We start from the raw sequence: 14,661 nt of genomic DNA, 5'->3' as shown, positions 1-14,661 counted from the left end.
TTTATGAACAGACCATAGAAACATAGAAAATAGGTGCAGGAGGAGGCTATTCGGCCCTTCGAGCCTGCACCGCCATTCGATATGATCATGGCTGATCATCCAACTCAGTATCCCATCCCTGCCTTCTCTCCATACCCCCTGATCCCTTTAGCCACAAGGGCCACATCTAATGCCCTCTTAAATATAGCCAATGAACTGGCCTCAACTACCTTCTGTGGCAGAGAATTCCACAGATTCACCACTCTCTGTGTAAAAAATGATTTTCTCATCTCGGTCCTAAAAGACTTCCCTCTTATCCTTAAACTGTGACCCCTAGTTCTGGACTTCCCCAACATCGGGAATAATCTTCCTGCATCTAGCCTGTCCAACCCCTTAAGAATGTTGTAAGTTTCTATAAGATCCCCCCTCAATCTTCTAAATTCTAGTGTGTACAAGCCGAGTCTATCCAGTCTTTCTTCATATGAAAGTCCTGCCATCCCAGGAATCAGTCTGGTGAACCTTCTCTGTACTCCCTCTATGGCAAGAATGTCTTTCCTCAGATTCCATCAGATAGATGAGCCATTGTTCCTGGTCTAATTCAATGCAAATTGTGTGCATCATTGTGTGTTGCAAATGTATAGATATTGTCAATAGAAGCATCACAAGCATCTCAATAGAAGCATCACAAATATCTCAAGAAAAGGTTTCGAGCAGAGTGACTTTGCACAGAAACAGCCTGCTTTAGTTATGGTATCAATGAAGATAAACAATAGACAATAACCATATAACCATATACCAATTACAGCACGGAAACAGGCCATCTCGACCCTTCTAGTCCGTGCCGAACACATAATCTCCCCTAGTCCCATATACCTGCGCTCAGACCATAACCCTCCATTCCTTTCCCATCCATATAACTATCCAATTTATTTTTAAATGATAAAAACGAACCTGCCTCCACCACCTTCACTGGAAGCTCATTCCACACCGCTACCACTCTGAGTAAAGAAGTTCCCCCTCATGTTACCCCTAAACTTCAGTCCCTTAATTCTGAAGTCATGTCCTCTTGTTTGAATCTTCCCTATTCTCAAAGGGAAAAGCTTGATCACATCAACTCTGTCTATCCCTCTCATCATTTTAAAAACCTCTATCAAGTCCCCCCTTAACCTTCTGCGCTCCAAAGAATAAAGCCCTAACTTGTTCAACCTTTCTCTGTAACTTAGTTGCTGAAACCCAGGCAACATTCTAGTAAATCTCCTCTGTACTCTCTCTATTTTGTTGACATCCTTCCTATAATTAGGCGACCAAAATTGTACACCATACTCCAGAATTGGCCTCACCAATGCCTTGTACAATTTTAACATTACATCCCAACTTCTATACTCAATGCTCTGATTTATAAAGGCCAGCACACCAAAAGCTTTCTTTACCACCCTATCTACATGAGATTCCACTTTCAGGGAACTGTGCACAGTTATTCCCAGATCCCTCTGTTCACCTACATTCTTCAATTCCCTACCATTTACCATGTACGTCCTATTTTGATTTGTCCTGCCAAGATGTAGCACCTCACACTTATCATCATTAAACTCCATCTGCCATCTTTCAGCCCACTCTTCCAACTGGCATAAATCTCTCTGTAGACTTTGAAACTCTACTTCATTACCCACAACCCCACCTATCTTAGTATCATCTGCATACTTACTAATCCAATTTACCACACCATCGTCCAGATCATTGATGTACATGACAAACAGTGGACCCAACACAGATCCCTGTGGCACCCCACTCGTCACTGGCCTCCAACCTGACAAACAACCATCCGCCATTACTCTCTGGCATCTCCCATTCAGCCACTGTTGAATCCATCTTGCTACTCCACCATTAATACCCAACCATTGAACCTTCTTAACCAACCTTCCATGAGGAACCTTGTCAAAGGCCTTACTGAAGTCCATATACACAACATCCACTGCTTTACCCTCATCAATTTCCCGAGTAACATCTTCAAAAAATTCAAGAAGATTAGTTAAACATGACCTTCCAGGCACAAATCCATGTTGACTGTTCCTAATCAGACCCTGTTTATCCAGATGCTTATATATATTATCTCTAAGTATTCTTTCCATTAATTTGCCCACCACTGACGTCAAACTAACAGGTCTATAATTGCTAGGTTTACTCTTAGACCCCTTTTTAAACAATGGAACAACATGCGCAGTACGCCAATCCTCCGGCACTATTCCCGTTTCTAATGACATTTGAAATATTTCTGCCATAGCCCCTGCTATTTCTACACTAACTTCCCTCAATGTCCTAGGGAATATCCTGTCCGGACCTGGAGACTTATCCACTTTTATATTTCTCAAAAGTGTCAGTACTTCCTCTTCTTTGATCCTCATAGTTTCCATAGCTACTCTACTTGTTTCCCTTACCTCACATAATTCAATATCCTTCTCCTTGGTGAATACCGAAGAAAAGAAACTGTTCAATATCTCCCCCATCTCTTTTGGCTCTGCAGATAGTTGGCCACTCTGACTCTCTAATGGACCAATTTTATCCCTCGTTATCCTTTTGCTATTAATATAGCGGTAGAAACCCTTTGGATTTACTTTTACCTTACTTGCCAAAGCAACCTCATATCTTCTTTTAGCTTTTCTAATTTCTTTCTTAAGATTCTTTTTACATTCTTTATACTCCTCAAGCACCTCATTTACTCCATGCTGCCTATAACTATTGTAGATCTCCCTCTTTTTCCGAACCAAGTGTCCAATTTCCCTTGAAAACCATGGCTCTTTACAATTTTTACGATTTCCTTTCAACCGAACAGGGACATAAAGATTCTGTACTCTTAAAATTTCACCTTTAAATGTACTCCATTTCTCTTCCACATCTTTCCCATAAAACAAACTGTCCCAATTTACTCCTTTTAAATCCTTTCGCATCTCCTCAAAATTAGCCTTTCTCCAATCAAAAATCTCAACACTAGGTCCAGTTTTGTCCCTCTCCATAATTATATTGTGCAGGTAAGACAATAGGTGCAGGAGTAGGCTACTCGGCCCATTGCACAACTCCATGACTAACAAATTGGTCTTCCAAATGTCGGGGTGAAAGTTGAGCAATAACTGTTTAGATGAATAGTTTGATGGAATCAATGACAGAAAATGTTATTGACATTTCAGCAGATTTATGAAAGGCTGCATAGAATAAAGGGATTCACAAATTTCTCAATAAATAGTATAAGATAGGCATCAAAAATTGTGTAGAATTAGGTGAAGATTTCAGATGGGACAAATGGAGGTGTCTAAGATTGTTTCCAAGTAGCTCCTGGTTCAAACCACTAAATTTATTCTTCCCAACAAATCTCAAATATAACCTCAAAGAAGATAAAGCTGGCTTTCATTTGCAAACTGTTTTTTCAAAGTTTCTGGCTGGAAGAGAGACAAATTAATTTTTTGATGAAACCGGTGACAACAGAGGTTTACTCATCCAGGTTGGATGAAGAGGTCTTGAACGAGATCCAGTCCACCAATACAAGTCAGTCCCAAAGTAGACCTTCGGCCTCCACAAGCTACTGCTGTGTTACGATGTATTACAATGTTTGATGCTTCTTGTTTCCGTCTCCGTCAGCCGGAGAAACAGGACTGACAGATGATGAGTGTCCAACTTGATGGTGTGGGGGTTAGAGCAAGAGGCATACTTGATGGCTATGTAGCAGCGAGCAAAAGCATTAACATCACACATGGAGCAAGAGGCATACTTGATGGCTATGTAGCAGCGTGCAAAAGCATTAACATCACACATGGAGCAAGAGGCATACTTGATGGCTATGTAGCAACGAGCAAAAGCATTAACATCACACGTGGAGCAAGAGGCATACTTGATGGCTATGTAGCAACGAGCAAAAGCATTAACATCACACGTGGAGCAAGAGACATTCTGATGGTATTTGGAGAGTAGGTTCCTGATGTAGTTTGATTGAAGTTGCTGCTGATGATGAACAGGGCATCATATTTTAAAGTAATTCTATTAGTTTTTGTTCTGGTTGATCACCAGCAGAGGACTTCATACATTTATTATCTATTAAACAATAAATCATTTATAACTGATATACACCAATGAAATCTTTAAATAAACCAGTGTCAAATTTTAAGATAATTTCATTGCTTTTAAATCCAATTATTCAGAGCGATGTGTATGAAGGAACGGCAGATGCTGGTTTAAACCGAAGATAGACACAAAATGCTGGAGTAACTCAGCCAGCATCTCTGGAGAGAAGGAATGGGTGACGTTTTGGGTTGAGACCCTTCTTCAGACTGAAAGTCACGGGAAATGGAAATGAGAGATATAGACGATGATGTAACTCAGATACTCAGAGAGATGATTGGACACTTTCATTACATTTTTCAGATAATCCTTCATTTCCAGTTATATTTCAGAGAAGCGAGGGTGCTGAGTCAATATATATATGCCCGGGGCACAAAGGTTAAAGATGGGCCGGGCAAGGAGAAGGACAATGGCTCGCGGGACAACAGGATGGAGGCAATGGCTGCAGCTGGGATTGTGAAATTGTGCCAAAACCTGGCGACTATTGTATATACACTCACACAAAGGGTGGTGGGTGTATGGAACAAGCTGCCAGAGGAGGTAGTTAAGGCAGAGACTATCCCAAAATGTAAGTAACAGACAGGTACATGGATAGGACAGGTTTGGAGGGATAAGGACCAAATGCTGGCAGGTGGGACTTGTGGAGCTGTTGGCCGGTGTGGGCAAGTTGGGCAGAAGGGCCTGTTGCCACTCTGTAAGACTCTATGATTCTGTGGACTGTTTATCTGCATTATCAGGGCTGCCAACATTGGGTGAGAGTTGTGTAGATGTTCCTTTAACATAGTGACCTCACCACTACTAACCACTCCCTATATCCCAAGTATAAATGTAACCTCCCCACCCCTTGATCTCTCTCTAGCTCGTGTGACGGACCACGTACAGCTAGTGCAGTAATGAATGTGAGTTATAACAATAAAAGCAGTAAAGACTACTGTGCGTTATTGTAGCACTTTACATGGTGTCACAATAGTGGCTCTACGTCTCTACGTCTCCTATTCTCTTGCTATCCTGTTTTTTTTTATTTGACCCAGTAACCTACCCCTTCTATACTCTCGTGCCATGGCTACCTCGTGCCGTAAACCTGATCCTCTCGTCTTCGATTCGGACATTGCCCACCGTTGGGATGTCTTTAGACGAGACTTTCAGCACTACGTGACGATTGCCCATCCCGCAGCCACCGCCGAGATGCGGGCGTCCCTACTCCTCAACATTGCCGGCCCCGCCGCCCTGGAACGGTCTGAGTCGTTTGTCTATGCTGCAGGTGAAGATGAGCGAGACCCGGTATGTCTTATGGCTAAATTCACCGCAATGTGCGACGTCCCCACTAACTGTATTCTCGCACGGTATAAGATGTTCAATCGGCGCCAGGTCGTTGGCGAGTCCGTTGATAACTACATCGCCGCTTTGAGACACATGGCCAGACGTTGTCGCCTGGACGCTCTCACACCAGACCAAGTGACCAGGGATATTCTTGTATATGGCCTCTTAGACTATAAGCTTAGGGCTGAACTTCTGCGTAAGCCCGACCTGTCCTTAGACGAGGCTCTCCACGCCGCCCGCATGGCTGAGGCGGTGGACTCGGCTTCGCCGCCGGCCGGTCATGACATCAACTTTGCCAGTGCTACCGCCCGCCGGCGGAACACTGGCCCGCCACGGCAACAGGTCTCTCCCGCACCCGGCGTCGCCAGCCCACGGCGTTGCCCTAACTGTAACTTTTCCTCCCATCAGTTCAATGTGTGCCCAGCGTTGGGAAAGACATGCAACTTTTGCAGAAAATTAAACCATTTCTCTGCAGCCTGCCGCTCCAAGGGCAGGCCAGTACCCGCACCACGGAGAATGTTAAACAACGTTGCTCAGGCTGATAGCGAGTTCGATTCCCAACACGAGCCCGAAGATTTACCTTTGTCCGATACTAGTTCCCCCTCCCAAGGGGAGGCGGGCATCTTTTCGATCTTAGATGCACATGCCTTGATAGCAGACCCTTCGGTTAGGGTTACTGTTAATGGTTCGACCTTCACTGCGAAACTAGACACGGGGGCAGTTACGAATGTAATGTCAACAAGCCTATTCAAAAAGATTAGGACCGATGAGAAAGTCACTGTTGACAACTCCCGCCTACATGCTTACGGGGGAGGGCTTCTCGTTCCCGTGGGAAAGGCAACCCTGCACTGCAAGATCCTGAAGGCCTCTCGGCCCCTCACTTTTTATCTGCTAGACTCTGACAGCGTCACCTTGCTGGGTGCCCGGGCGTGTCAGGACCTCGGCCTGGTCTCCTTTCACCGTGACATACACCTGGTGCGGACCCTCATGGACCCCCTGCTGGAATACCCTGACCGCTTCGACGACAAGCTGGGCAAGCTGCTCATTCGCCATGAAGGACAAGGTGGAATCAACGCTGCGCGACATGGTCACCTGGGGCATTCTCAAAGAGGTGAGCGATCCCACCCGGTGGGTCTCCACCATGGTCGTTGCCGCCAAAAAGGACAAAAGTGAAATCCGCATTTGTATCAACCCCAAGGACCTGAACCTGGCGATCAAACGCCCGCACTACCCTATGCGAACTGTAGAGGACGTCGCTGCACAGGTCGGTCCGGCCACTGTCTTTTCGGTCCTCGACGCCAAGAGCTCGTTCTGGCAGATACCGCTTGACGAGCGATCCTCCTACTTGACCACCTTCAGCACGCCTTTTGGACGTTTCCGTTTCCTCCGCATGCCATTCGGGATCAACTCCGCCAGCGAGGTGTTCCAGCGGACCATGGAGCAGCTGTTTGCCGGTCTGCCGTGTGCCATAATCGTGGACGACATCCTGGTCTACGGGAAGGACGTAGCCGAGCATGATCTCCACCTTCGCCTGGTCCTCGACCGGGCTCGCGATATAAACCTCAAGCTCAACGCCAAGAAGTGCCGTTTCCGCGTCCCGGAGGTCACGTATGTGGGGCACGTCTTCACCGCCTCCGGTCTCAAGCCCGACCCGCAGAAAACTGCTGCCGTCTCCAGTATGTCTTCGCCCGCCGACGTGCCAAGCCTGCAGCGCTTCCTAGGCATGGTCAATTACCTGGGGAAGTTCATCCCCGACCTCAGCGAAATGAGCGCTCCTTTGAGGGAACTGACCAAGAAGGACGTTGCCTGGGTTTGGTTCCCGCACCATCAGTCGGCTTTCGAAGCCCTGAAGTCCCAGTTGGTCCGAGCACCTACTCTTAAATTTTTCGACCTGAAGCGCCCCATCGTTCTGACTTGCGATGCCTCGAAGTTCGGCCTCGGTGCCGCCTGCCTGCAGCTCTACGACAAGCTGCAGCTACCCGTCTCCTACGCTTCCCGCACCATGACCCCTGCTGAGCAGCGCTATGCTCAGATCGAGAAGGAGCTCCTGGCCGTGGTGTTTGCCTGCTCGAAGTTCAAGGATTACATCCTGGGAAACGACTTCCTTATCGAGACTGACCACCAGCCGCTGGTCACCATCCTAAACAAGCCGATTCACGCCGCCTCATCCCGCCTGCAGCGTATGATGCTGCAGCTTCAACGCTTCACCTTTCGGATTGTGTACCGCAAAGGCAAGGACATGTTTGTGGCCGATACTCTGTCTCGTGCACCCCTGGTATCCACTGCCCGTCACCCGTACGAGTCCTCCGACCTGATGGTGCTTAACCTTAACATTGTGCCTTCTCAGCAGATGCAATCCCTGGTCAAGCACACTGCCCTGGATCCTGCCCTGCAGCAGCTTGCCGACGTCATCAGGCAGGGCTGGCCAGACCGTCGCTCATCTCTACCTGCCGGTGCTGATCCGTACTTCCTGGTCCGCGATGAGCTTGTCCTGCACGACGGCGTCGTGGTGAAGGGTCACAAAGTGGTCGTGCCCGCTGCGCTGCATGCTCACTACTTCGAATCCGCCCACCGCGGTCATCCTGGGGCCGAAGCCACTCTGTCACACGCCCAGAGTCAGTTCTACTGGCCCGGCATGGCCGATTACATCCGGGACAGGGTCTCCGCCTGCGCTACCTGCAATAGCCTCGCTCCCCGTCCGCAACGCCAGCCACTTCTGCAACAGCCTGCCCCTGAACTTCCATGGATGGCCCTCGCCACTGACATTTTCGAGTGGCATGGAAAGCACTTTCTAGTCCTTGTTGATTCCTATTCCAGCTGGTTCGAAGTTGATCAGCTGCACTCCCTCTCCTCTTCGGCCGTCATCGGGAAGCTGCGCCGCCACTTCGCCACCTTCGGCTCCCCGGCTACCCTCCAATCTGACAACGGCAGCCAGTTCACCAGTGCCGAGTTCCGGGGGTTCGCTGCCAGCTGGAACTTTCGCCATTTCACCAGCAGTCCTGAATACCCGCAGAGTAACGGCCTGGCGGAGCGCGCTGTCCGCAGTGCCAAGGACTTGCTGGAACATTGTAGACTGTCCGAATCCGATTTTTACTTAGCTCTTCTTAATATCCGCAACATCTCCCGCGACCCTGTCCTGGGCTCGCCAGCCAAACGGCTGATGTCTCGCACTACGCGACCTCCGCTCCCTGTCACCCAGCGGTCACTCGTGCCTTCTCCCCTAAAGCCTGCTGCTGTCCAGGAGCGCATTGCTCACAAGCACGAAGAGCAGAAGCGCTCCCACGACCAGTCATGCCGCCCCCTTCCGCGTCTGTTCCCCGGCCAAGTCGTCCGGATGCAGTCCCCCTCCGGTCCCTCTAAGCTTGCCACCGTTGTCGGTGATGCTGGATCGCCGCGCTCCTACCTTGTCGACCACGACGGCACAATTTACAGGCGGACCCGCCAACATCTCCGTCCCGTCAACGAGCCTCCTCCGCCTCCTGCCGTCCCCTTCTGCCCTCCCCTGCCCGAAACACTGCCTGCCGCCCCTCGCATGCCTCGGTCTCTGCCTTCCCAGCTCTCTCATCCTCACTCGCCGCCTGCTTCCCCTGGCTCGCCTGCCCGTGCACCCGATTCTGCCGCTATTTCCCCGCCTCTGCCTACGCCTGCTCTTTCTACGCCCGGTTCCCCGGCTCCTTTCCCCGCCTCGGCTGCTGCTCTTCCTGTAGAGGGAGGAGATGGCGAGCTGCGGACCCGGTCCGGTCGACTGGTTAAGCCGCCCGTCCGCTATGGTGATTTTGCTTAGCTGTATGCTCCTCTGCTTGTTTAACTGTTTGCCTGCCTGCTCGTAGCGCATGAGACGTGGTCCCTATGTCACTACTGTATTGTTTGTTTCCAAGGGAAAGGATGTAGATGTTCCTTTAACATAGTGACCTCACCACTACTAACCACTCCCTATATCCCAAGTATAAATGTAACCTCCCCACCCCTTGATCTCTCTCTAGCTCGTGTGACGGACCACGTACAGCTAGTGCAGTAATGAATGTGAGTTATAACAATAAAAGCAGTAAAGACTACTGTGCGTTATTGTAGCACTTTACAAGTTGGGAGTGAGAAATTGCGAGAGACCAAGCCCGAGGGAGTATAGCGACCGGGGGAAGTGGGGGGGGAGGGAGGAGGTACGGAACATTTGCAACCGAGTGGGGAGAGGGTGTGGAAGAAGGGTGTCCCCCCCTCCCAGGGTAGGAACTTTTTGAAATTTGATGTATTTGATGAAAGCTTGATGTATGGAACAAGCTGCCAGAGGAGGTAGTTGAGGCAGGGACCATCCCAACATTTAAGAAAAAGTTAGACTGATACATGGATAGGACAGGTTTGGAGGTATGGACCAAAAGCAGGTAGCGTAGCTGGGACATGTTGGTGGGTGTGGGCAAGTTGCGCCGAAGGGCCTGTTTTCACACTGTATCACTCTATGACTACATTATACCTCCACCATGCATGAATGCTTCAAAATCAAGTGATCGGGTTTTATTGCCATATACTCAAGCATAGAAACATAGAAAATATGTGCAGGAATAGGCCATCGGCCCTTCGAGCCAGCACTGCCATTCAATATGATCATGGCTATTCATCTAAAATAGTAAGATTAAACGAGAACTTACCAGTTTGAAGTTTGATCTGTATTTTATGAGGAGGAACGTTGAGGGAATACGTGAAGAACCCGCTTCCAACGCATGCGTGTCATTCTTCAAAGCAGCGGTGTGAGGTCACAGAAACTATAATGACCTAACATAGTAAGATTATCAAAGAGATACCAGTTTTTGATATGATCATAGGAGGGTGGGAGCGGAGGGCACGTATTCCCTCAACGTTCCTCCTCATAAAATACAGATCAAACTTCAAACTGGTAAGTTCTCGTTTAATCTTACTATTTTACTTCGGAGTCACGTGAGTGACTACGTGAAGATTTCAAAGCTCTGTGACCTCATGCCGTGGAACGAGTCCATGCTTCACAACTGCCTTGGGTATTGGGAGAAGGTATCATTAGTAATTTTAAACACACTCATACAAGACTTGTGTGATATAACGAAAAATAAATTTATTAAATTGAAATCATAGCCCTGTAACCTTTCGGGCAAATTATATTATTGAACGTAAAATGTTTTCAGAAAACGATGATGGCTCCAAAACTGGTTTGTTATAAACCCTTTGGAAAGTCCTTTTGGATGACCATCCTGCCATTCTGAGGATTTGGTCTGTTGGCACCCCCAGAATTTTTGCTGCGGATGTTGCTGCAGCCCTGGTGGAATGAGATTTAAAAACATTAGTGTCTATTCCTGCCATCTTTAGGACACATTTGAGCCACCTTGAGATAGTTTGGGTCGTGAGCCTTTTGTGCGGTTTCTTGTAAGAAATTAACAGAGCCATTTCCTGACCTCGAATGCTCTTAGTATATTCCATGTATAATTGGATATGTCTGGCTATACACAGGCGTTCGTCATTTGGATATGCCATAAATTCAATCACTTGACCCGATGAACCTGGTCTGTTTTGTTTTATTAAATCATGTATAACAAACACCAGTTTCTCGGGTGAGATGATCAAGGTGTCCAGGCTCAGCTTGTTTAACGACTGGACTCGTTGTGCGGTAACTAACGCCATGAGCATAACCATCTTCATGGTCAGTTTCCGAAGTGATAATGCTGTTATGGGCGACCAACTCCTCAGCATGTTCAAAACGACACCCACATCCCAGATTCTGGAGTACCTGGTTTTAGGGGGTTTTGCATTGAATATGCCCCTCATAAGTTTTGTTACCAGGGGGTGCGTTCCCACCGTGTGCCGCTCCGTTCCTTGTGATAGGTAATTGGAGAGTGCACTTCTGGCACTATTGATGGCACTGTAGCCTAATCGTTTATCACAATGGAGGCTTGTTAAAAATTCCAATACGGCCGGAATGTTCTTGGCCCTTTGGTCTAAGTTGTTGTCAAAGCAGTATTTGCCCCATTTCTTGATGTGTCCGAGGTACTGCTTCCGTGTTGACAGTCTTTGTGCGGATGTGATGAGATTCATAGTCCTGTCTGACAGCCCCATGCCGTGTAGTGGGTCTTTCAGACTCTACAAATCAACAAATCCATAGTCTTATGGCATGGGTGACTGCCCCCAGTCACTGGATGAATCAATAAATTTGGGCTATGTCCAATAAGGGAACATGGTTCTAACACCATCCCCTGTATGACCGAATACCACGGTTGAGTAGGCCAATCGGGTACTATGAGAATCCCAGATGCCGAATATTGTTGAATTTTCCTTTGTACCCGATTGATGAGGCAGAACGGGGGAAATGCATAAAAAAGCCATTTCCCCCAATGCAGTGAGAAAGCATCTGTAGCTTCTGCCCCAGGGTCTGGTTCCCAGGACACATACGTTGGTAATTGGTGATTCAACCTGGATGCAAAAAGATCAATATATGGTCTACCATATTTTGCTGTAATTTCAGCAAATACATTTTTATTTAACATCCATTCCGTGTTTTCGTTAAATTTGCGTGATCTGGTGTCTGCCACTGAATTTAGCTTACCTGGTAGGTATGTTGCCGATATCCAAATGTTTCTTTGGATACACCATTGCCAAATTAAATTTGCCAATTGATCACAAGATGTCGATATATTTCCACCCATGTGATTTATATATGCCACCGCAGTGGTATTATCAATTTGTAATCGTACATGCTGGTGGTTAATTGCTGAGCAATATGACAAGGCCCAAATTGTGTGGCCGGGAATGTAGCCACAATCTTCCCAATTATCTGGGCTACCCGTCTAATGGAGGGTCTGTTGGTGTTAAGAAACTCGCTGCAATCCTCCTGTAGGGCTAGAGCTTTATCTATTGGTAAAGTTACTAACATATTGACCGTGTTAATGGTGAATCCTAAATAATCCATATTAGTTGCTGGTATCAATTTAGACTTAACTGGATGGATGATAAACCCTAGTTGTTCAAACAATTGTTTTGTGGCAAGTACTGTTTGATGTGCCAATTCGTAAGTTTTGCCAACAATAAAAATATCGTCTAAATATGCCATCACCCTATGGCTTTGTTTACGTAACAATGCCAAAGCTGGTTTCAGAATTTTAGTAAATAATCTGGGGGCTGATGTTAGCCCATTTGGTAAGGCTCTATATTGCCAAAGTTCCCCCATCCAGTTAAATTTCAAATACCGTCTGTGTTCCCTTCTGATGGGTACTGTATAGTATGCATCTTTTAAGTCAATGCTTGCCATATGGAACCCAGCTGACACTAATTCTTTAGCAGTGATATCCATTTTAAAATGAACATATTGAATGAATGTGTTTAGGGTTGAAAGATCAATGATAATCCGGCAACCCCCATCTTTTTTATTTTTAATAAATAATAAATATGTTTGATACAAATTCTAATTGTTCATGAATAGTATGCTCAATTACACCTTTTGTATACAATCGTTGTAGCTCCGTGTGGGCTTTAGATTGTTCGGTTTTTGTAAGAACGAAATGCCTTTCTGGTGTATGTTGTACTGGGGGGTTATTGGAATGAGTAAATTCTATCAGATAACCCTGAATACTGCTTAGAACATACGAGTCTGTAGTGATTTTACACCATTCGTCACTGTAGTATTGCAACCTCCCCCCCACCGTCGTGGGTCCCTTTTTTTACAAAAGAACCACACCCACCTACCTCCATGGTTACTGGTGGTTGTATTATTTTCTTTGTTGTTTGAAAAAGGGGGGTTCTGTTTTTATTCGTGTTCGTGGTTGTACTGGAGGTTGAGGCTTCCGCATCTTCCAGGGTGGCCGTCCCTGGCCATACCCTAAAAAAGGCTGCTGCGGGTTATATTGGGTTCTGGCACTGCCACTGGTATAAGCCACACTTTTCGGTCTTCCATGTGGCTGGTACCGTGATCCAAAATAAGCCTTTGTGCTGGCTTTGATGAGCCCCAGTGTCTTGGCTTCTTCGTCTAGTTTTTTTACTTGTTTGCACAAGTCTTGCCCAAACAAAAGGGTTGGGGTTTTAACGGCTCTTTGTTTGCAAATTGTTGCATATTTAGGATTTTGAGATCATGGTTCCTGATGTCCCTCCCCATATGCTTCCAAATGCGTTGGTTGACACTGGGGACTTGTAATGCATCACAGTTACCAGGTGGCAGATGTCTGGCCAGTGTCTCTGTGAATATTTGCTGTTGGAGTTGATGGCCAGGCATATAATTAATACTGGCTGCCATCCTGGAATCCAAGTCTGCCCCTGTTTGACTTGGTTTGAAATAATCTGCCACCATGCGCAGCAGTGTATCTTTTTCTGCAGATTCAGGATCATGTGAAGCTGTATGATTAGGGTCTGGCCCATCAGGGTCCTACCCACTCTCCTCCGAAGAGTTTGAGATATCAGGGGGTCCCTCACGGGGTACCATATGGGGCTTGCCTGCCCACTGTGGCTAGTCTCCACATTCATGGGACTGCCACTGTGAAGGAGCTCCTCCAGCAGCTCCTTTAGACGGTCTTTATGTTGAGCTGCACTTGCCATTTTTGGCTGCTCCCATTCCTGCAGCCTTTCAGCAGTGTGCTGCTCTTTCCTGCATCCCCGCTGTTCCCGTCCCCGGTACTCACGGGTGCTGGTTTGCGGGCTTTCCTCGTCCCGCCGCTGGCCACACCGGTCCTGTGTGTAGGTCCACTGCTGTTCCTGGTCAGCTGTTGCTCCTGGCTGCTCCGTCTGCAGCCACTCATAGCGGGTTTGTTCTGTCTCCCGCACCCGCTCAGCCCTGGTCCGATATTGATACGGACTGGTCGCCCGCTGCTGCTCCAAGTCGGGCTCTTCTAGATGGTGAGTTTTCTTTTGAACTTTGCCTCCCGGCCGGGAAGTAACTTTAGTCGGTGCCAGAACGATTTCTGGCACAGCTGATTCCTCTACCGAGGCATCTAGTGCCGACGGCTGCTGTCTCTGCCCTTCATCCACGCTTTCAACGCGTTTCTCGGGCAGCTTTCTAGCAGCCCGCTTCCTTTTTACTCTGTCCATTTTGCTGTGAATAAAAATGCAGAGTGCCTTACCTGCCTTTTGCTGGCCCTTTTGTCTTCTCCCGCTACTGGGGGACGTCCTCCCCCCTCCTGTTGACTCGTGCAATGCGTGTAGCGATATGACACGCATGCGTTGGAAGCGGGTTCTTCACGTAGTCACTCACGTGACTCCGAAGTAAAATCAGTACCTCTTTCCTGTTTTTTCCCCATATCCCTTGATGTTGTTAGC

General features: G+C 47.5%; 1 protein-coding gene across 1 annotated transcript in view; it reads right to left on the bottom strand.

Annotated features, from left to right (window-relative positions):
• Positions 1–14,661, bottom strand: part of rttn (rotatin) — a 235,429-nt gene that overhangs the window by 65,874 nt on the left and 154,894 nt on the right. The window lies entirely within an intron of this gene.

The sequence above is a fragment of the Amblyraja radiata genome, chromosome 4 (assembly GCF_010909765.2).
Source record: "Amblyraja radiata isolate CabotCenter1 chromosome 4, sAmbRad1.1.pri, whole genome shotgun sequence".
Lineage (NCBI taxonomy): Eukaryota > Metazoa > Chordata > Chondrichthyes > Rajiformes > Rajidae > Amblyraja > Amblyraja radiata.
The sequence above is the reverse complement of the archived record's forward strand: the minus strand, read 5'-3'. Positions and strand labels throughout refer to the sequence as shown.